Consider the following 24,979-nt stretch of genomic DNA (forward strand, 5'->3'; position numbering starts at 1 on the left):
ATATGAATTTTTCCGCTATTGCACATGAGTCTTTCGCTGTTGCAGAAATTTTTTTTTTGCCATTACACATGAACTTTTTCGCTATTGCACATGAGTTCTCTGCTTCTAGCACAAAATAAATCAAGAATTTTCGTTATTGCACATGATATTGTCCACTATTGCACAATAAATTTTCCACCATTGCACATGATTTTTTTTTCTACTATTGCACATAAATTTTTTACACGTTGCACATGAGATTATCCACTATTGCACAATTATTTTTCCACCATAAAACATGAGTTTTCCACTTCTAACACAAAATAAATCAAAACTTTTCAGTATTGCATAATTATTTTTCCGCTTTTGCACATGGGTTTTCTGCTATTGCACAATTATTATTCCGCCAATGCACATGAGTTTTTCCGCTATTGCATATGAGACTTTCGTTATTACATAATAAGCTTTTTTCCATTGTACATGAATTTTTTCAATATTGCTAATGAGTTCTCCGCTTCTAGCACAGAATAAATCAAAATTTTTCGCTATTGCAAAATAAGTTTTCCGCCATTGCACATGATTTTTTCTTCTACTATTGCACATGAGTATTTTGTCATTACACATGATATTATCCGCTATTACACAATTATTTTTCTACCATTGCACGTGAGTTTTTTTGCTCTAACACAAAATAAATCAAGATTTTCCACCATTGCACATAAATTTTCCTGCCACTACACATGATTTTTTTTGCCTCTAGCATAGAATAAATCAAGATTTTGTGCCATTGTGCATAAATTTTTCCGCTATTGTACAATTATTTTTTCCACTATTGTACATGAGTTTTTTGCCTCTAGCATAGAATAAATCAAGATTTTCCACTATTGCACATGAGCTTTCTGCTACTGCATAATTATTTTTCTAATATTGCACGTGAGCTTTCCATTATTGCACAATTATTTTCCTGCTACTGCACAATAAGTTTTCTTCCATTGAACATGAGAATTATTTTTTTGCTATTGTACAATAAGTTTTCTTCCATTGAACACGAGATTGTCCGCTATTGCACATAAGTTTTCTACCATTGCACATGAGATTGTCCGCTATTGCACATGTGTTTTCCACTCTCTAGCACATGAGTTGTTTTCACTATTGCACATTAGTTTTTATTCTCTCTAGCACATGACATTTTTCACTTCCTAGCACATGACACTTTCCTCTCTCTAGAACATTAATTTTATCAGCGCTATTGCACATGAGTTTTTCCACTCTCTAGTACATGGGTCATTCCGCTTTATAGCACATTTTTTTCTTTCCGCACTATGACACATGATTTTTTCACTTTATAGCACATGATAAATCGTTGATTTCTTCGCTTTATAGCACATGGGTATTTTCGGCAACACTAGCACATTACAGTTTTAATCGAGGCTTTATCGTTGTTTTCATCACTACATGGCACATTATAGTTTTCAATCTTATGCTTTCTTACCTCATGGAAAATAGTTGACTCCACTCTATAAGATTATCTAATACTTATTGGAAAGTCAACTATTGCCAAAATTAAATAGATTCATACATTGAGTTGCTTTTATCATTGTTTTCTACTTGCTTTTATTGTTTTTGTTTAAGGCAAATGTACTATGAATCCAAGGGTTCTTTATACCTAGAAATGTCACTTTTCTAAGAATAAAATGGCATGAACATGATGAAATGAAGCTGAACAGGAACTCCTTTTCATCTTATTCCTCCTTCCTTGTCATGCCCCTCTTCCAAGCCGTCCTTTGCAAAAATCTCTGTGTGCTTCTTTTGGTCTTTGTTGTTTCATAGTTTCCTATCTCACAACAAAGAGGGGCATCTATAAACACCCAATTTTTGCTCGACATGCTGCCTGAACCTCCAATTTATCTCAAATACCCAATCAAACCCATTCAATCTCTCCAAAACACCCAAAAACTCAACTTTTAGCTCAAAAGCCTTCAAATCTACCGTTAAACCTATCCAATACCAATCCAATGGCCCCGATCGACCCCCACTTACCCCTCAACCATTAGATCAGACACAACCACCAAACCAAGGACCTTCCAAAGTACCTACCCATGAAATTTTAGCTTAAAATCCTTCCATTTACCTTCAATCGCAACTAGATTTCATTTTAAGGCTCTAGATTGACCGGATTCAAAATTTGCCCAATCCGAGCCCAATTGACTCAATCTGACCATACCAATCCCCCCAGACCACCCAAAAATCCTACCTTGTAAAATCTTATCCCAAAATACCTCTCTTTACCCCTCCATCATACATAAATTCCGCTTTGAGGCTCTGAATTGACCGAATCAAGCTCTTTCCAGATTTGCTCGATCCAGACCCATCAATCAATTCAGAACGTTCAAAACCTCCCGTATCAATTTTCAGCCAAAAAACACCCTCAATTTACTCAGTTTTCCAAAAGATTTTGTTTTTGCCAATCTCATTGGCTCACACACATAAAACCCCTCTTTGTACCAAAACACATCTTGACTCTTCAAGTTTTGACCCAAAATCCCAACCATTCATCAGAGAAATCCTAATTTGACCCCTTAACCTAGTTTGACCAAGTTTTCCCAAAATTACAAAAATATCTTTATATTTCCTTGAATTTATGAAACTATCCTTAACCATACCTTTAAATCCAACCTAAGTTTTCATTCGCTCAAAGCTGAAGAATTTGAAGGAGGAGACTATTCATCTTCTCCTTCATTCAAACAGAGCAAACAGCGGTGGCAAAATCCCTTCCCCAACCTCCCTCTCCTATGTTGTTCTTCTCCTTTTCTCTTTCTTTTCTTCTTCTTCTTCTCCTTCCCCTTTCCCGTGATCTCCCTCGTTCCCTGGTCTATCACCACTGCTACAACTGGTTGTAGCGGTGGATTCAAACGAGAGGTGGTGCCAGCACTTCCTCCACTTCCAATCCTCTCACCTCTGATCATTTTTTCATATCTTCTTCCACTGTTCTCCCATTTTCCCTCCCATGAAATAATCAAGAGGTGGCTTGGCTGGTGAGGAAATCAATAGGGTACTAGAGGCAGCTCATAGCTCTAAACCTACAACCCATCAAGGACAACTAGCACTACACAATCATATCCTAGACTTAGGCTTCTACTAGCCAACCAAGATGGAGGAAATGCAGTGACACGTACACAGATGCCATAAGTGCCAAGTCCACGGCGAAAGAATTCACAAACCCCGCTAGTAGTCTCCACCTAGTCATCATACCTTGGCCATTCCATACTTAGGGGGTAAACCTCATAGGCAAGATACACCTGCCTTCCAAAGGGTACTACGTCATCATAGTAGCTACAGGCTACTTCACCAAATGGGAAGAGGCCATACCCTTGTGATGAATCTGCGCAAAGAACATAGCTAATTTCCTAAGGCAAAACATAGTCCACAGATTCGGAGTCTCAATGTGGATACTGACAGACAATGGCCTATCCATAAAAAATGAAGAAGTCTGTGACCTCCTATGCTAGTATGGTGCAATATCAAGAACATCAACAACATATTACCTACAAGGGAATGGGTAGGCAAAAGCCACAAATAAAACTTTACTCAGGATGTTAAGCTAGACAGTGGCTGAGAACCAAAAGGATTGGGCAGAAAAGTTGTCAGAAACCCTTTGGGCTTATCGCACCTCTATCTGAAAGAGCACACAGGCGACACCTTACTCTTTGGTGTATGATCAAGAAGTAGTAGACCCAACAGAGATACGGGCCGCCAGAGTAGCCTTCGTGATGGGCAAGAAAATCAGGCGAAAGGACATGGATCAGTTACTTGTAGACAAGCTTGAGGTAATCGATGAGGTTAGAAACATGGCATCACAAAAATGGGGCAAGTATAAACAGGACCTAGCCATAAATTTCAACAGGCACCTGAGACCCAAAAGCTTTAAAGAAGGAAATAAAGTACTAAAGACAACACCAAATGTTAGGCAGGGCCATACTTGACAAAAGAAGCCCATACTTCAGGCTACTATGTATTAAAAACTGTAGACACAGATGAAGGAGATGAAACAATCAAGAGCTACTGGTTGAAACCTACTTCAAGTAACTCTGTATTTCTGTAATTCTACCATTACATGTACACATTCTATGAATAAATGTGCAATGTTTCAGTATACTTGCTTCTTTATCAAACTCTATTACTAATGCATATATCAACCACCCACATATTTTGTGATAAAGTTTATTTCCTTTCATAGGATGCTGATTGCGATGAAGTTTCTTTCCTTTCACATGTTTTGATTAGGATAAAGTCTACATGCATCTACATACTGTAATAGTAGTAAGAGCTGAATACTATAATTTGTTCAAATCTACTCTCCATAGTTGCTCAAATATGTTTTGTTCAAATACTATAACTTGGTCAACTAAGCTCTCAAAGCCTTGGCAGCCCTAGGAACTCTCAAAGCCCCGACAATCCTAGGCACTCTCAAAGCTCTGGCAGCCCCAAGCACTCTCAAAGCCCTGGCAGCCGCAGGCACTCTCAAAACCCTGTCAGTCCCATGCACTATCAAAGCCCTAGCAGTCCCAGACACTCTCTAAGCCCTGGCAGTCCTAGACACTCTCAAAGCCTTGGCAGTCCCAGGTGCTCTCAAAGCCCTGCAGTCCCAAGCGCTCTCAAAGCCCTGTAGTCCCAAGCACTCTTGAAGCCTTGGCAACCCTAGGCACAGACAAAGCCCTAGTAACTCCAAGCATAGACAATGCCCTAGCAACCCTAGGCATAGACAAAGCCTTGGAAACCCCAAGCATAGACAAAGCCCTGGTAACCCTAGGCACAGACAAAGCCCTGGCAACCCCAGGCATAGCCAAAGCCCTGACAACCCAAAGCACAGCCAAAGCCATGGAAACCCCAAGCACTCTCATACTGTGGTTGGTTCCTCGATGCCACATGTTTCATGCAAAAGCCTTAGCAACTCTAGGTGCAAACACACATCCATGTAACCTTTGGAGGGCTGTTCCAACAATAGGTATGATCTCTATCTAATTTGCAATGACGGACACCCCACAGGACCCACGAATATAATGCTCGAAAGGGGAGTAATAGCACCCTACATAACTCTACATAGCCCGACAACACTTCACCATGACTTAATAGCACCACACAACTATTCTAACGTACTACGATAAAGCTAACCATGCCTGTATCGATATATAATTGCGATAAGGGTGAACGAGCCCATCCACCGGAAATAGTCGGATAATATTGTCCGTAAACATTTCCTATAAAATGCATACCACACTATGCAATTTTTGAAACTGTCTCCCCTTGCGACATCCAACAAACTCGCACAAGGAGCCCAACATCAAAGGATACACGTAATTCATATTCTTTCGACTCCACTTATGATGTCACTAAATTATGATTAATGGTGGAAGGAATACTAATCAATGTTTAAGTTGGGGTTGTGATAAAACTCTGTAGTTTGATGCCTTAAGGGCATCATTTCAGGGGTATTTTTGGCTTTAGAATAGTCAAAACGTGCCCTCTTCCTAGTTAGATTCAATACTATGACCTTTGAGGGTCTCTATGCAAATATTGTGGAAAACTGGGGAAGCTTCATGGATGAAATGGAGTTTTTAGGAAGTTTGTGTGAAATCCAGTTGAGAGAGGGGGTGATTTTGTGAAAAACTAAGCACAGGAGGGCGCCTCCTATCTACTAAACGCAAAATGATGCCCCTCCTACTGTATTAGCATGATCCCCTCTCTTTAGCAAACCCAAGGGTACCTTCTAACTCATTCTTCCCATCCTTAACAAACCCTAGCTGCCCCTACCTGTTAAATCTCCACCATTCATTCTAGGGCACTCTCTTTTTAGCTTTTTAACACTAGGGCGCCACCTAACTTCTAATCCTCACCATTTAGCCCCTAGCCACTAGATCTCAGCCCTCTATTCCATTTTCTATCTTAGCCATCCACTCTAGGGTGCCACCCACTACTTTCAATCTCCACCTTTCAACCCTAGGCACCTCAATCTCCACCATCCATTTCTAGGCACCAAAATCTCAACCCTACATAATATTGGGCACCCTATCCTTTTCTTCTCAACCTTAGGATCACCTTAGAACCATCCTAACCCTCCACTCTCAACCCTAGGGCACCCATACTTCTGCAAAAACCCAGCTACCACTCCCCTCTTTTTCTCTAATCTCAGTTATGTCCACCCTTGTCTATAAAAAGGACCCCATGGGCCCTGGAGAAAGGGTTAGTCAATTCACCCAGTTCACAAGGCTAACGTTTCTTGAGGAGTTCGAGGGTTTAAGAAGGGAAGGACGCCTAGATCTTGTTAGGAGGGGTTCCTGCAAGCCGTCCAGCCAATCTACAGCTACTGCCATTGAATTCAAAATTTCTATCAATTTTATTTATTTCTTTTGTTGATTTCAATGTTCTTTTATTTCTGAATTTTGATTATTGTCTTGTTTAATTCCAAACCTTTAATTTCAGCATTAATAAATTTTATTTTCTTATTTTCTGCAATCCCCAGTTCCATTTTCTTTTTATTTGTCCGGAATAAGAAAATAATAATTTTTCCCTCTCTTCCCTATGGGTTCGACCCCTTCCTCACCACATTCTACGTTGTTTAAGGTTACATGAGGATTGGAAAAATTTATAAATCTCTAAATTGGTGTTCTGAAGTGGTTAACGACACACTTTCGGATACACTATGTTTTTTGTGCCGTTGTCGGGGAAGCAATGGAGAAAAAATTTTATTTGCTTTGTTTGGATCTGTTTCATTATTTTTTTTTATTTTCATTTGATTACTTGATGTGTAATCTCAGTTTAATTCTTGTTTCTCTTTGATTTTGCAGGACGTAATAGCGAAAGGTGGGGTACCAGAGCATTACCGGACTACGGAAGAAAAGAGAAGAGAAGAATTAATTGAATTGCGTTTCAAATGTAGTCATCCCACTATATTTTTATTTTCAAACTCCTTTTTGTTTTGGTAGAATAGTGATTTTTTAATTTTTAATTAATATTTACTAGATCTGATTTATATTTTTTTAGTATTATATTTCTTTCTTTTTTTTTTTCTAGATCTATTTTTTTCTTTAATTTAATTTCTTGTCCGAATTTCTGTTTTATTAGGTTTGTTTGCTTTTTTATTTTTAGATAAAAAAATTATTTTATTTTATTTTTTTATTGCCACATAATTTTTTTTTGTATTTTCAATTTCATCTTTTGAGTAGTTAATTTTTTTTCTTGTTAGAATTTATTTTTGTAGTTGTTAATTTATTTTTAGCACAATTTTTTTTTATTTTCTGTTTGCAATAACTATTTTTTGCTTTATTTAATTGCCTTTTAATTAGTTATTTAATTGAATAATTAATTGTTAAATAGGAAATTGTTCAAATTTTTTAATTTGAGTTTAAAATTCAAATCTAAATTTAAATTTAAAATTTAATTCAAATCTAAATTTGAACTTGAATTTCAACTTTCAAAATTCGAATTTCAAAAAAAAGAAATATATATATATAATAAAAATAAGAAAAAAAGAAAAAAGAAAAAAAAATTAATATTTTTTTTTTTTGCATTTGCAATCCAACATTTAGGGTTTTATATGCTAGAGTATGCATCATATATGTTTATTTAATTTGTGAAATTATTTTGTTAGTTGTGAATGTGTTTGGTTTTCTTTTTATTTTAATTGCTTCTTTTGCTTAGTTTGTTTTATTATTTTATGTTAAATCGCTAAATTGCATATTAGAAATAATTGTTCATGCAATGTAATTAGTTGCATTTATTTTCTTTATTGTGTTTTTTTTCGTTAATCCATTTAAGGGCAATCCAACTTAAATAAGATAAAGTAGGGATTTCATCACCCTTCCTTGGCCCAAAAATCACCATCCTTCACGTGCGGTTCACCCTAAACCCTAATTTAAAATTTGGATAGCAAGATCCTTTAGGGAGCCTCACATTTGGTTCAAAAGTGTGCTAAATCTTAGGGAAACTTGTGATTACTTTCCAAAACTTGCTGTTGGTGTCTAAGGAAAGAGGTTAAATGGCTAAGCCTAAGCGGGTTTTGTGGTTACTTAATTAGATCCTTGCGAGAGCAAGGGGAGCCTCCCACATCCCCACCTCTTACCTACCTAGCCAAAGGAAGTGGTGTAATTCCAAATGAACCTAAGAGGATTCACATTGGTTGAACCACTAGTTTAGGAACCTTATGTCAACCCCTAGGTCATGCATTTGAATTTCTTGCATTTTTTTAATTTAAATTTTCAAATTTGAATTTAAAGTTTAGGAATTTAAATTTCAAAATCTGAATTTGAATTTAAATTTCAAAATTCAAATAAAAAATATATAAAAAAAAGAGAAAATCAAAAATTAAAAAATTCAAATTTGAGTTTAAATTGCATAATTTAAATTTCAAAATCTAAGTTTGAAATTAAAATTCAAAATTTAAATTTCAAAATCTAAATTTGAAATTAAAATTCAAATTTCAAAAAAGAAGAAGAAAAAGGGTGGTTAAAACAAAATAAAATAAAATGAATTCAATGGCTAGAGTTTGTGGAATGAGAAACTACTTCCAACCTGAGCCACGGATAGATTGGAACCATGTGTCTCAACAACTAGATAGGATTAATGGGATGGCCCAAAGACTTGATCAAGTCCTTGCATTTCGTCAACAAAGTGGCCCATACCCAACCTTGTCATCCTATCCAACATGTTCCATCTGTGCAAGCCCGACCCATCATGTTATCCAGTGCCCTGTGGCGGGCCCATGTCAACCAGTCATTACAGACCAAGTGCATGGCCAACAGATTTTTCCAACCTAATGCTAACCCGTCCTTTCGCCCATATAACCCTGTGTGGGAAATCAGCCCAACTTCACTTATAGGGCCCAAGTCTAAGAAACCACCCTAGCAAATATGCACTCTCAATGGTTTGAAGCCTAGACTCACTGTGAGTACAATGATTACCCTAGGACTCAACCGGCTCAACCATGTCAAACCTACACACAGTCCCAATAGTACCACCCATCTAACTCCATGGCACAACAATTTCTAAGGCCACAAGTAAAGAGTCATTTCTCGTAGATGTACCCTAGGAACTAACCAGTCCAACCTTATCAGGCTTACCCACAACCTCCTCAGACCTTTACAGTTAATGACCAATTCATGCAGATTCAGCAGTTGATTCTAAATTGGCAGCAGTCCATCGACAGACTAGAAAGCCAAATATGACAGCTAGTTGAAGCCAATGCAGGGAGAGAAGTAGGGCAATTACCAAGTCAACCGGTTGCAAACCCTAAGAATCAGCTACCGGGTCTTCCTCCACAACAAATTCAACCACCTCCTAAGAATCCACAGTTTGAAAATGCCAAAGTTGTTACAACCTTAAGGAGTGGGAGGATTTTAGAAGACTCGTATGAGAAAAAGAAAGTTGAAGAAGAAGAAAATGAGCAGGAAGACCCTAAGTTGGGGGGCGGGGGGGAGAAAAAGGAAAGGGAACTTAAAAAAAAAAGAGCCTATAGTGAACCAATCTGTGGTCCCCTTTCCAACCACACTTATAGTTGGGCCATTGTGAAAGAAGAAAGAGATGCGCAATGAGGAGATTAGGGAATTATTCAAACAAATCCATATTAACATCCCTCTCCTCGATGTGATCCAACATGTCCTGGCCTACACTAAGTTTTTGAAAGAGCTATGCATCAAAAGAGGGAGCCACGATTGGCCCCACAAAAAGTGATGCTCTCGACAGATGTTAGTGTGGTCCTCCTGAACCAACTTCCCCGAAAAATGAAAGACTTAGGTGCTCCTCTCATAAGTTGTGTCATCTCTGGAATTACCTTCGATCGGGCCCTATTGAATTTTGGGGCCAATGTAAATCTGCTTCTGTCCATCATCTATGAAAGGTTCAGGATCGGCGAGTTAAAACCTACACCAGTAATTCTGCAACTCGTTGATCGATCAGTCAAAACTCCTTGATGTGTTATTGAGGATGTCATTATTAGGATAGAGGACTGTTATTTTCTAGTAGATGTTGTTGTCCTAGACATGACACCAACTGAGGAACTGAACCATAACCCAATAATCTTAGGACGGTCATTTCTAGCAATGGCCAATGCAAATATTAGTTGTAAATTGGGAGAAATGGACATTTCATTTGGGGAGCAGAAAGTCCGGTTAAATGTTTTTAGTGCCTCTAAGTATCCAAACCTAGGGAAAGATGAGTGCAAGGTGGATATAGTGGACGATCTTTTAGATGCCCTACCTACCCCTTGGTTAATCCAATTTGAACCCTGTCTTTGGGAAGAAGAAAGTGAGCCTAAGAGTATAGATGAAAGAAGTTTGTGAATGTGTCTGTCTGAAGACGTTAAACTTAGCACTGGTTGGGAGGCAACCTAACATAGTTTTCATTTGCTTTTAGGATTAGAGTTTTTCTTTTTTCAATTTGAGACCATTTGGCAGCCCTTGAACCCCATGGAAAAGACCCTTTTGATTGTTCCCTTTGGCCCAAGTCCCTTTGCATCAGTCTAGTCATGCCATTGGGGACAATGGCACTTAAGTTGGGGGGTGAGGAAAGAGAAAATTTGAAAAAAAAATGAGAAGTTAAGCCTTAAATATGTAGAATTAAAATTTCACTGAAAATTTTAAAAATTATTTCCATTAAAAGAGATTCCTAAACAAAAAAAGTTGAGAGGAAACTGATAAAAAAATACTGGATTTTGTAGAAATTGGTAGAAAGTGATAGGAGTCAAAATTGGTCTTATTTGAACATTATCGGAACTATTTAGGAATTGAAAAATACTCTCAAGTTTGCCCCTAGCAGGATAAGAAGAGAAATGTTGAGAAATTAAACAAAAAAATTCTTCAAATTGTTAGACACAATGGACTACCCTGAACAGTATTGGAAAAAAAAGGTCAATGGACACCCTAGATTTAGTAACCGGATCTCTTCACCTAAGTTAAGTGTCGAGATTGAAGTCAAACGGGAAAGAGAATGCCAAAGACAATCACCTGACACTTAGTAATTGGGTCTTTTTACCTAAGGCAAGTGTCAAAATTCGTGTTAAACGATAGAAGCTAGCAATAAAAATAAGTGTGCATATCAAGTTCAAGGGTAAAAATCCACTATCAGAAATAATGAGAAGAATACCCACCTGCTTTCAAAAATCAATTTCAGCTTATCGAGACAGTTTGCAAATGGAAGGGTATATAAGATTTTTAAGCCAAGTTTCTATAATATTCAAAGCAAGACAATTTTAAGCCTTAAACCCAATACCGATATATACAAAGTTTGAGAATTCTGGAACCAAGGTACTTGGCTAATTTTGTCAGGGATGATCTTGTAATGGGAATAATCTTTATACTAAGTGTAATTTTAAGGCTGCATTGCTAAGGGACTAGCAATGTTTAAGTTGGGGGTGTGATAGCTTTGTAGTTTAATGCCTTAAGGGCATCATTTCAGGGGTATTTTTGGCTTTAGAATAGTCAAAATGTGTCATCTTCCCAGTTAAATTCAATATTGTGACCTCTGAGGGTGTTTGTGCAAGTCTTGTCGAAAACTAGGGAAGTTTCATGGCTGAAATGCAGTTTTTGAGAAGTTGCTCTAAAGTCCAGTTGAGAGAAGGGGTGTTTTTGTCAAAAAATGATTACAGGAGGGCGCCTCCTATCTGCTAAACCTTTAATTTCAAATTTAATAAATTTTATTTTCTTATTTTTTGCAATCTCTAGTTCCATTTTCTTTTTATTTGTCTGAAATGAGAAAATAATAATTTTCTCCTTGCTTCCCTATGGGTTCGACCCCTTCCTCACCACATACTTTATTGTTTAAGGTTACGTGAGGATTGGAAAATTTTATAAATATGTAAATAGGTGTTCCGAAGTGGTTAATGACATGCTTCCGGATACACCAAGCGCCCATGTCATCGTAACCAAACTGATGCAGCACTTGGTCTGGGCGGTATACAGAGAGTTGCGCTTCGCCGATGCGATTAAGGTAGGCCACTACACCTGGCCACACTATCAGCCGTGCCACGCTTCTAACCACACTTCCAATCTTCATCGCACAATGCTGATCACCATCTTTGGGAACAGGCATAGCAAAACAAAATGGCATGGCATTCTGAACGACACGAGTATAGAGCCTCCACACAAAGGCATCGACTGGCGGGAGCTGCATACCTATCTCATTCATCTTAAAATGCTTTTATCTATTTTCCTAAAACCAACACTTCCCCCGATAGACCTCAAACACTTTCTCTTTGAATTCATCTCCATCCATAGTAGCCACAGGTATTCAGATGCGTGACAGCCTATGAGGCGTGACGCTGAGACAAAAGCATTCACACAAAAAATCCATAAGAAAGGGGCGAAAATATAACTAATACGCCATTTACAACTAGGATCCATTGTTTGATGAATGGTGTCATCTAATTGTTCATATAAATAGCACAAGAACATGGATGCTGAAGGTAGTCAATGGCCACTAGCAACCATGATGGCAAGAGGAACCAAAACAATATGCAACCCATAATCGGGAATACCAGGGAAGAGAAAATGAGAAGCCACATACAGGATGTAGGCGGAAAGGTGGCACTGACTATTCACCCCACACACCATCATGTCCACTTCACCATGCGATTCAAACCAATACTCCAACCAATGCTCAAGTGACATTTTCGCCTGGGCAGTGGTCTTGTCCTCTTGAGCTTTGAAAGAAGCGACCTCAGCAAGAAGCTCATCACAGAGACCCCTTAGATCGTGGAGAAAGGACTCCACATGCTGGAGATGCTGAGCAGACATAGAGCCTCCGATGGGTAGTGCCAGCAATTCGACCATGTCCTCTACTGTAATCGTGAATTCTCCGAACGTGTCAACGAAAGCTTGAGTCTGGAAACACTAATGATCTAGAAGGTACCATACGTACTTCACACCTTCTCGCCCCTTCAAGCCAGTATAGCAGTCTACGAAGTGGAGAAAACAGACATCCTATAGCATTCTATTGTAAATAGGGTTTTCAAGCACGGAATCTATCCAGGCACTATAACTATTTGGGGGGTTTCAAACTATCAGTCTCAGGCTCCTGACACTTAAATGCTACCGGCCAATCTGGACAGCCATAGAGGCACATCAACTCAAAGCCATTGACAACATTAAATATACCCTCTACACCCTTGGCCACCAGCATTGGAGGCCAAAAACCCTTCCCCTCATCAGCTGCTTCAGCCATCTGCCGGTCTGGCAACAGCTCAACTGTATCGACCTCCTTGATGAAATCCAGAAAGGGATGCTCTAGCTCCTTCTACTGAGGAACCATGTGAAAGGAACAACAAACAAGCCAGAAAACAAAGAAAACACTAAGATTAAATTGAAAATGCACCCAGAGCAACAAATATACAAATGCAAGGGCAACCAGAATATAGACTCGTCACGTTGTGCCCTACGCAGCCCTTATAGGTAGGCAACACACACTCAAAATACTAAACGGTGCCGGAGAAGACAACCGGACGCCAACATGAGCCCTAAATGATGCTTATCAAAATATATTTACCAATATACCCCCCGAAGGCGGGACAGAATGGCACATTAATTTAAACAAAATGCCACATCAGCAACATTGCTCTAAAATACCAGGCACCAAATCACGTCACACACGCAACATTTATTACGGTAAGACAAATCAGAAAAATAATCATAACCACCGCCCAGTCACCACCCAATGACTCTTCTAAACCCTACCGACAACAAAAGACAATGGTAGTCGAATCACCGGCCACTAATTAACACCATGCGCCACACGCAAAGCCCTATGTTGCCAAGTAGGGGGATATGCCACACCAATATAGCAACAGCACCACCTCTTACCAACCCCTCTCCTACCAATGGTCAAGGGGGCTATGATGAACTTACAATTTATCTATAATTTTTGAGGACTTTAGCATGGATTTTTATGCCGGTTTTATTAATTTTTGCCTTAATTTAGCTTAATGCTAAGAATAGGTTCAGGGATAATCAATCCAAGAAAAGGAAGGAAAAAGGCAAGAAAAGAAGGTTCAAAAAGACCAATTTCAGTCCAGCCCGGTCGTGGAAGCAAGAGAGAGCACTTCGGCCCAAAAAGAGCAAGTGAATTCCTTGAGAAAACCCAAGAAAATAAAGCCTAGCTATGAGGAGAATTTGGCCCAGCAAGAAAGGCCCATTTTTAGCCCAAATAACAGCCTAGAGTGTAGCTCACATGAGCTCAAAAGCAAGCTAAGTTGTAGCCCAAATAGCAGCCCAAAGGGAGATAGGGGCGGCAACTTCTAGGAGTTTCTTGAAGAGAAGGAGGGAGCACTCTAGAAGGTTCATGAGGGGTGTAATACACCCCATTCTAGAGGCTTCAAGAAGGGGCAAGAGCCCCCTTGAAAAACTATATAAGGAGGCCTCTAGGAGGGGAGAAAGTTGTTCAATTGCTTGAGAGGAAGGCTCTCCCACTCTTAGAGGTTCGGCCACCTTGAGAGAAGAGAAGAGAAAAAGGCTAGGCGCAAGGAAGAAGAAGAAGAAGGGCTGAAGGAAGTTCAAGACAAGCAAGCTAGAAGAAGAAGGTGAGTTCGAATTGAGAGTTTGTGATTCAAAGATCTTCTGTAATAAATCATTTGTAGTTTCATTCTCTTTTGATTTGAATTCAGTTTCTTAGTTATATGTTCTTTCTTCTTTCTCCTTGTTTCCATTCTTCCTTGATGTATTTCAACTTGTAAAATTTCAGTTCAGCAATCTAATTCTTTTTTATTCATTCAAATGGTCATGCATTGTATTTGAAGTTTTTTGAATAAGGGTGTGATTGTAGATTAATTCGGCCAACTAACCTTCAAAACTCAGATCTGAATTCTCAGATCTGAGATTGCAAGATCTGAATTGCTTGAAAGAGAATTCAGATCTGCAATTTTCAGATTGGGCGAATTAATCTACAGCTTGGAATTCCTAGAGTGCTTGAGAGGGACTCTAGGAATTCAGATCTACTATTCAAGAACTGAATTGAGTGCAAGGTTAGAGATAACTTGCACAATTCAGTTGGTGATCAATTCAGATTTGAATTGATGCCTTAGAAGTGTTTGAAGAAATGCATGCATGGGGATTAGATTCTTGCTAGAGATAGAAGAACCGTCACTCATGCATAGGATGAACATGCACTTGAGAGAGGCTGTTCATGACCTTGGGGTTTCACCAAACCAAGGCTCAATCATGATTCATTCGAATGATCCAAATTGATAGATTGCTGAATTCTGAGATTGACATTTACTACTTACTCTTCTAACCTGAATTGAAGGCAATTGGACCAATGATTTAGATAGATTTTAATTTAGGGTTTCTTAGCTTTCATTAGAGTTTTGATTTATTTGTTGATCAGATAAGAAGTGCTCAATTTAGTATTGGTAATTGTTTCCTAAATCCTCGTGGGAACGATACTTCACTCTCTACTTTATTACTTGAATGGCTAGTGCACTTGCTAGTGTCACAATGAGCAACTCATCAGGCTGCAATCCAAAAACACCAAATGAACCTGACCATAGCCAAAATGCCAACACACGATGCAATCCCTTGCCACCCCCTCCCCGTCGACAGCCATGGGGTCTAAAATATGAGAACTACACACCAGCTTGCTGGATGGAGCACCTCACACTGTAATTCCCAGTGTCTTTTGCTAAATTCCTTCTCGTCACTCGTCAAGAGGGCTGAAACACATAAATAGGGCATACCACTGACCATTGACAAGAAGCAAATTACCAAAAGATAGAAGAGCTAAAAGCCATTGAACAAAAGATGAAAGAACAAGGTACTTATCAATAAGCTCTCACTCACTAATAAGTAGGGTGGCTAATGTAGGTATGTGGTGATTGTTGAGACCCTCAGAGAACGTCGAACACCAAAACTAACACCACAAGATTGCATGCAAACAACCCACAGTCAACCCCCCTGCTGCAATGAACCCACAACACACCACAAGCCCTGCGATGAACTCACAATGCATATAACAAAACCACGATAAACCATAGTTCACAGAGTCCACTTGGTGCCCGAACCAAAAGAAACCATAGTTCAACCCATCCAAGGGCCCCAAGCCTACCCAAATGTGCAATGAACCCATGCCCGCTAAAGCGTTTGATGAACCCATGGCCCACAAGCCTACTCATAACCCAAACCACAATAAACCCACAATGTACCACAGGATCTGTGATGAGCTCATAGAGCACATCGCAGAACCTAAATAAACCCACGGTTCACTACACGCCTGTAAGCCCATTCACTACCCGGGCCAAGAAACTTGGGTTGAGCCTATGGTGAGGCCCGCGAGTTTCTAAACCCATAACAGACGTACAACCCATCAAGAGGACATGGCATAACGCCACATGGAATCAATAAGATACCGCACGTCGGGCAGTGATGTCATTAAACGCCATGTCAAGTAAAATAAAGTGCACTAGAGGTAGTAGCACACGTGAGTAATGAGGGATCTTGAGGAGAAGAAAAGTCGATCCTCAGGAAAAATCCTCATGAGACACGTGGTGAAACCCTAGTGGCACACTTAATGATTGACAGAAAATTCAATATTCCCTTTCCCGATAGGAGACAAGCACCTTTATATCCTACCTTTAAGGATCTCGGGATCACCCCCATAAATAGAGATCCACCTCGTATTGATATTCATCAAATACTCTACATTCTGCATTCAGCACTCGAGCATTCTCTCGCTTTGACTCCTTATCCCAGAATCCTTAGCCCCAAAAGCCTATCTCCCTACTCATCAACCTCTCCTTGTCTTTTAAAGAGACCGTCTCCCAACCAAGCCTTACTCTACCTACAATATGATATATATATATATATATATATATATATATATATATATATATATTATGTTTTAAGAAAAGTGTTTGTAAAAAGGTTTTAATTTCCGAGACTCATCCGAGCAGAGAATGCGACACTGCACCTTGCAGTCAGGGGAAAGGTCCTTCCCTATCGGGTAGTGTTTGATCATTGAGGGCTGAGAGGTTAAGTGTAAGAAACCATTAAGGGTTGTTTACCTAATGGCCTATATCTTACTTAAGCCCATTATCCTTGGGCCTTCATAGGATGATTGGACTCATGGATCATTTAACTGTAAATGTTGGGCCCATATTGAACCCATATTGATGGACTCAGGGGTTCACTGCATTTAGTAGTGAATTTTGCCAGGCCTTTTCATAGAGGCTAGGCCGAACCCATGTGGGCTGATGTGAGGTCATTATTGGGGTTCCATGCCATACAAATTAAGCCTAAATGGGCCAGCAACTATCTTGGGACGTGAGCCACTTGCTTGATGGGCCTAAAGCCCATGATTAATAAGATTAATCAAACTGTCACATGTTTGCATAAGCTGTCATGTGACTTGGGCAGATACGGGTTTGGATACGGGTATGGAGCACCCATTCTCATAAGAGGATAAATCTTATCCACTTATAGAGTCCAGATCCAAATAAAGATTTGGATTTGGAACACCCATTCTCATAAGAGGATAAGTCATATCCACTTATAGAGTCCAAATCCAAATAAAGATTTGGATTTGGAACCTCCTAATTCGATTAGGAGAGGTCCTCCTTAAGGCTTATAAAAGGGGAGGAGGTGAATTGCTTTAGATTATCTACTGCTTTCAGTTCTCCCTCTTTGCTCTTGCCACCAAAAACCCTAGTTCGACCTCCCCTTTTTCAATTGACTTTTAATCCGTTCATTCTCTGAATTTTGCAAGAAATTTGCAGAAAAAATTTGTGTTCACCTCCTTGTTTGATCCATACTGTTTGATTGCAATTTTGCTGAAAACTATGTTGTTGAATCAGCTTCATTCAAAGCTGCACCATCTTTAGTGGAAGTTGGTTTTGGGATTCAGTTTGGGTGTGAACTACCACTTTGGGAGCTATAGATGGATTTCGTATCAGGTATACTTCTTCCTTCTTTTTGGTTTCAAAACTGATCCAGTTTCAGTGCAAGAACGATCCTTGAAAAATGCAGTTTTTCTAAAACTAGGAATTCAATTCCCAGAAGGTGAAAGAAAATTTTTGAAATTTTGCCCAACAATCCAGCATGGTTTGGCCATCCATAGATGGATTACACCTTCCTTTAGTGGTATTAGAGTCAGGCTCAATCTTGAACCGAATGATATCAGATCTGGACCAAGATTCAAATCGACATAACTAGTCTAGCCGAATTTGAGCAGTTTTCTGAGAAATCGGTTCTCAGTTTTGGGCAAATTGATTTGAAATTTTTAGGATTATATTTTGATATAATTTAGAATTTATTATGGTTTCTTTGGTTTTTTGGCTATTTGCATGATGGAGATCCAATTCTTTAATGGTGCCAAGATCTGCGCACAGAGGAGAAGAAGAAAGATTTTGCAAAAAAGCTACAATCTGCAATTAATAGTTTTTTTGCAAGTTTGCAGTTCATCTAGATCAGATTCGGACCATCACACTTGCAGCCCTAGTTTATTATTTATTTGTTGTAATTGATTGTCATTTTTCGGTTGTTAAAACTCCATATCATATTCATATGAATTGTTGCATGTTTTGGACACCAAACCCTAGGTCGCTTGGACCTAGTTTGGTCCAAACTAGTTGAACCGAACCAATGGTTTGATGGGGTCTGATCACAGCCCCATGGGTTACAATTTTGGTGGCTTAAAAAATTAGATTGCGCCAAGGGTTTGATGGCCCTTTACATGGACCAATTCGGCCTTCCCTTGAAAACCCTATTTATGTTAAGTTAAAGCAAAATCAACCCATTTCAGCATAACTTCTATATGGGTTGAACTGTTTTTTGCAGTTTAGCCCATATACCTAGATGAAATTATTGGATAATTTTAGGCCTTTAATGGACTAATTTTGTGTTAGCCTGAATAGATTAGAGTTTTACAAGCTTTGATTGATTTGACCAATTTATGTGTGTTTGCTTGTGATGTGCTGAATGAATGTGATTCGTTCATGGGCCATAAGTGCTTGGCCCATGTTTAGACGTATGTGGCTCTCTATGAAAATCATGGCTGAATGCATATCATTGCCATGATGCCCTAAGATCATTGCATGATCTCCGTCTTCAATGAACCCCTGATCAGCTTCCTCCCCAAAAGTAACCCCATAGAACCCTAGCTTGTTTTAGGCTCATTCGAATATGGCTTTATGAAAGTCAGTGGGAGACACTTTGGTATGACCTAAACCAGACCTAGGGACTTTTTTATTTGTTCCATCCGGTTTAATATAAGTGCAAAGAGATAGGGAATATCATATGATGAATTCTCTAAAGGCCTTTCATCACTAGCATGAAAATGGGTTGAATCGATGGGTGGAGATGCATCATAAAAATGGGCTATCCATTTCATTGATGCAGTCATTGATGGGGGCGTCATAGACCGATATGAGAGAGGCCTATCCTAAAATGGAACTCTTTCATGGTACCTTGGAGCCCACGACATGACGAGTCAACACTTACCAAACAGAAAAATTTAACTTAAAATCGCAATGGACCATGTCTGATGGAGGCCAAAGGAAAAGCTCATTGGATGAGTGGATACTTGATCCTTCGCAGAAAGTGGTGGCGTTATGAAACTGAAACAATTGACCCCATGCACCTATGTGATTTAGGACATGCACCGTGTCCTCATCATTGAGATAGGAGGGAAATCTTAGAGATGAATAAATGGAGATGGAACATAGATAAAAGACCATTCTATTTCAGATAACATGAAACAAATTTTAGGTTGTGGACTAATAACTATTGCCTTTTATCAGAAATGACAACAGACAATTCGCCAAATTCTTGGACAACAACAAACTAAAAGGACCTAATTATGCTAATCAGTACTGTAACCTTAATTTGGTGCTCACATATGAGAAATTGGACAAGGTTGCCAAGAACCCTACATCGGAATATCCGGGTGATAGGGATTCTGAAGCACATAGGAGGGAATATTAGGAATGGAAGGAGAAGAACTCTCTTGCCCGGTGTTATGTTCTGGCATCTTTAGACAACAGTATCCAGAGACAATTTGATAAGATCAAAATCTACAAAGATATTTTGGATAGTCTAAAGACTATCTACAAAGGACAAAATCGTTCTACTAGATAAAAGGTCCTTAAGTTGTTATGACCACGAGGATGACCAAAATTTAGATGGTTCATGAACACGTCATGAAGATGATGTGGTATATAAATTAACTGAAGGCTCTTGGATCCCAGCTCGATGATGACACAAAGACTAGTGCCATCCTAAACTCTCTTACCCCGTCTTTCAGTCAATTTATCATGAACTATAATACGAACAAGCTAAATGTTAGCCTTCAGGAACTTAGCAATATGTTGTAGAGGGTTGAAGAACTGATAATGAAGGACAAGCCAATGGCCATACTTGTTGAATGTGGCAAATCTAGCAAGAGAAAGAGAATGTGTAAGAAGAGGCCTCAAAAGAAGGCAAGCAAAAAAAAGACAAATCATCATATGAGTGTCACTACTGCAAAAAGATCGGGCACTAGAAGAGGAACTGTCCTTAGTATTTGCAATATCGCAACAATGAAGGTAATTTCGAATCTCTTATCATAGAGACCAAAATGTAGGTCACTTCTGCACCCTGGTGTATTGATTCTAAGGCTTCCACTCATGCATGTAACACATTGTAGGGATTCAAGGAAAGCAGATGGCTGAATGATGATGAAGTGATGCTCTACTTGGGGACTTCTACAACTGTTGCAGCTACTACTATATTACTATTAAATTTAATAATAAATTCCATTTTTATGGATAACTTGAGAAGTCTTTATGTCCTCCATCCTTCTCTGGAAATGAACATAACTGAAACTACGTTGGAATATATCCCCAAGAAAAAAACACGTGATACAGTTAATCCCACATGCCTGTGGCATTACTGACTTGGCCATATTAATATAGAATGTATCACAAGATTGGTGAAGGGTGGTCCTTTGGATTTTCTAATTGTAGAAGATCTGCCAACTTGTGAGTCTTGCCTTCAAGGTAAAAGATCTACGGGCACACTTGATCTAATACATACTGATCTATGTGGTCCCATGAATTTTAGGACACAAAACCAACATTGTTATTTCATAACTTTCACTGATGATTATTCTCGGTATGGTTACGTGTACCTAATGAGACACAAATCTGAATCCTCCAAAAAATTCAAGGAGTTTAGACAAATAGTCAAGAAGTAGTTGGAGAGGCACATCAAAGACCTTCAATCAGATCGATGAGGTGAATATCTCTCCAATGAATTCAAGGACTACCTAAATGACAACGGGATTATATCACAATTGTCTCCTCCTACTACACCACTATTAAATGGTGTGTTAGACAGAAGAAACCTAATTCTATTAGATATGGTCTAATCACTCCTCGTGCACTTAGAACTATGTATATCCTTTTGGGGGCACGCATTAGAGATTGTTATTTACATTGTAAACTAGGTTCCAACCAAATCCGTTTATAAGACTCCCTATGAGCTTTGGATCAGTAAGAAACCAAGTATAAGACATTTGAAGATTTAGGGTTATCTAGCAGATGTTAAAAGAATAAGTATGGATAAATTGGAATCCAAGACCAGTCGTTGCCTATTTGTAGACTACCCAAAGGATCGGTAGGATATCTTTTCTATGACTCGAGAGAACAAAAGACGTTTGTTAGTCGAAATTCCTACTTCTTGGAAGAAGAATACATCTTGAACGATTATCGTCAGGAAATTGTTCTTGATGAAGAGAGCTTAGGAGTAGTAGGAGATGTCCCATAGTTTCCAAATAACACCCAACTTAGAAGATCTACCTGGCTATCTAGACCTCAAGTTCGTTATCACTATGATCAAGAAAGTTACTTGATAGAAGCTATGAATAGTGAGGAAGATCTCGTGACTTATATGGAAGCTATGTTAGACACAAACTCTTTGAAGTGTGTAGATGCCATGAAATAGACTCAATGAAAACACTCAGAAAGAAGGATTCGATTATGAGGAAACATTTTCACTCGTGGCCATGCTTAAATCAATTTAGATTCTATTAGCTATAGTGGCACACTATGATTATGATATTTGGTAAATGGATGTCAAAACCATGTTCCTGAATGGAGATCTTGATAAAGATATTGATGGTGTGCGATCTGGTCACTCCTAGATGGAAGTAGCTCTGCTCCTAACTGGTGACGGATGAGAGGCACCTGAGAGGAAGAAGATGAAGGATCCGGGGGGGTTTGCTCAACAGGAACACTCCGATGATCAAGTTAGTAAACTAGAAGAGCAAAAGAGAGAGTGCAGAGAAATGAAAGGGCTAAGAGTGATGATCACACAATACCTTCGCACCTAGGGGTCGAGGTCTTTATATACAGGTATTCTGACTTGTCAGGTGTAACCACCTCCAAAACTCTGTTGCAGCGATCTGATGTCAAATAACGGTTTAGAGTGGCTGGCCATTATTTGTCAGAGCTGAGCTATCGGGCAAAGGTGGCCGCTGCAGAGTATGGCCCTAACAGCCTCCAGGGTTGGCAGGCACGACGCCACTAGACGAGAGACGTGTGATGCAAATAAAATTTGTCATAATCTTATCTATGAATATTCAGTCTTTCTACACTTAATTTATATTTAATTGGACTCATTACTCTAGTATTTTGATTCAGGGTAAGGAAAGAAGCCGTCATAAGGAAAACAAGGCTAATCGGATGGTTTTCATAGTTTCGGCACCGTTTAGTAACCTGGGCCTAACTCTCGTATCCGTGCTCCGATTGGGCTGATTCAAGATGAATTGGAAAGATAATAGCAAATTCTACAACTTTCATGTTTTCGGTTTTGATAGATTCTGCCTACACCGAAGAAAAAATTGGGCCCAAAGTCCAAGTGGATTCATAGTAAACCCAACTCATAGCTGAAGTCCAATTCGCATAAAAGCCTTATAGCAACCCAACTTATTAAAGCAGCCCACTCGAACTCAAGAATCTAGAGTCCTCTTAGATTTGAATTCTAAATGTAATTCTAGAAAGATTGAGATCATTAGATAAGAGATAAGATAAGATAGGATAGGATCAGTTTAGAACTAACCTGGATTATCCATTCTAGAGATAACTCCAAGTAGTTGTAACAGCCCCCCCAAACTATATCAAGGGTTGGGCGTGTCAGCTCCTAACATCAATCAATCACTCAAGCAATCAATTACTGAAGTTCCCTTTGAAATAATCAAGAAAACCATCAAGAAAGCTTCAAGAAAGAGGTAGCGGCAAGAAGAAGAGAAGATCTCAGCTCCAAGGGCAACATTATGAGTTCTTTCTTTCCTCTTGTTCATTGTATTTCCTTTATCATTAACTAATTTATTTATAGCTAGGGCTGTAAAAAGCCTAACCATGATAATGAATATATTTTTATTATGATTCATCCAAGATCGTGATTTCCATATAGTCTATGAGGTATTTGTTTAATGCGATTAAGAGTGGCCATCTCTTAATTGATTGGTTTTGTATGAATGAATCAGGAGAGGAATTCATATATTAGACCAAATAATTCATGGTGTGAATTGAATGGTATATAGGGATATTCACACATGACTCATCTGAATGTATAAGTTTTTCTTTGAATTTAATGTATTTCTATCTTGAGAACTCTAGTCGAGGGGTCAAAGGGTTACTTGATAGAAGTATGTTTGATATATCTTGGGAAAGAATATTAAATAAAATTGGAAAAACTTCAGCTTATGGAAATGACAAATTATCTTGTTTCATCTCATCCATTAATATTCATTGGAATGGTTAAGTGGACCAATGGTCCAAGCGATTTCAACTAATCGTTGCGTATTCGGTTATTGGTTAACCTTGCTTTTATTTTCTTTCTCTATTTTTTATTTTCAGTAGTTCTTACTGTTGGATCTGAATTTTGATTGTCCAAATAATTAAGGGAGGTTGTAGTTCTAATACTTATTTTGTTAAATCCTCATGAGAATGATATTTTTATACTACTTGATAACTAGTGCACTTGCTAGGGTTATAATTATAGCTATCAAGTTTTTGGCGCCGTTTCTGGTGATTTAATCCTAAAGTAATATTAGAACTTGTTGACCTTGGTTAATTTGGATTTTTATTTATGTTTTTATTTTTTATTTTAATTGTTCAAATTCTTGCTATGTTCAACAATTAATGGGAGGTTGAAATTAGCGAACCAGTAGTACAAATTGAGGAAGATATGGTAGAAGCAAATCGCACCCTTTTGGACTATGCTTGTCCAACAATTAATGGACTACTTCCAGCATTTGAAAGCCCACAATTCAAGCCAATAATTACGAAATCAAGCCTGCAATTATCCAAATGATTCAGACGAGTATTCAATTTTGTGGGTTAGCAAGTGATGATCCTAATGCACATATTATTAATTTCCTAGAAATATGTGATACATTTAAACATAATGGAGTTAGCAATGATGCTATTAGGCTTAGACTATTTCCATTTTCATTGCGTGATAGAGCTAAAGATTGACTTAACTCACTCCCTGTAGGAAGCATCACCACTTGGAATGACTTAACCCAAAAATTCTTGGCTAAGTATTTTCCACCCTCTAAAATAGTAAATTAATTAATGATATCACTACTTTTGCTCAATTAGAGAGGAAATCCTTGTATGAAGCATGGGAATGATTCAATGAGATGCTTAGGAGGTATCCTCACCATGGGATACCAACTTGGCATCAAATCCAAACCTTTTATAATGGTATTACCCCCTCTAATCGTTCCATCATTGATGCAGCTGCAGGTGGCACAATCATGAGGAAAACACCAGAGGAAGCTTATGATCTAGTGGAAGAAATGGTGTCGAACAGCTACCAATGGAATAATGGCCGAACTAACCGAAGGGGAGCACACCAGATTGATTCTTTTGTTGCTTTATCTGTGCAACTTGCTAGTCTGAATAAAAAATTAGATACTCTTAATGTTGCAGCAATAAATACATCATCTAGCAATCCATGTGATTTATGTGACCAATTAGGAT

The 24,979-nt window shown here is 38.7% G+C and overlaps 1 non-coding gene across 1 annotated transcript; it reads right to left on the bottom strand.

The window, feature by feature from the left end:
* Nucleotides 1-24,558: 24,558 nt before the first annotated feature.
* On the bottom strand, nucleotides 24,559-24,665 carry LOC148848803 (small nucleolar RNA R71). The gene has a single exon (XR_016101581.1). It is a non-coding gene; the product is annotated as a small nucleolar RNA R71 (small nucleolar RNA).
* Nucleotides 24,666-24,979: the final 314 nt, after the last annotated feature.

Source organism: Nelumbo lutea, chromosome 6, assembly GCF_056320005.1.
Source record: "Nelumbo lutea isolate HS-2025 chromosome 6, American lotus-T2T, whole genome shotgun sequence".
NCBI classification, from domain to species: domain Eukaryota; kingdom Viridiplantae; phylum Streptophyta; class Magnoliopsida; order Proteales; family Nelumbonaceae; genus Nelumbo; species Nelumbo lutea.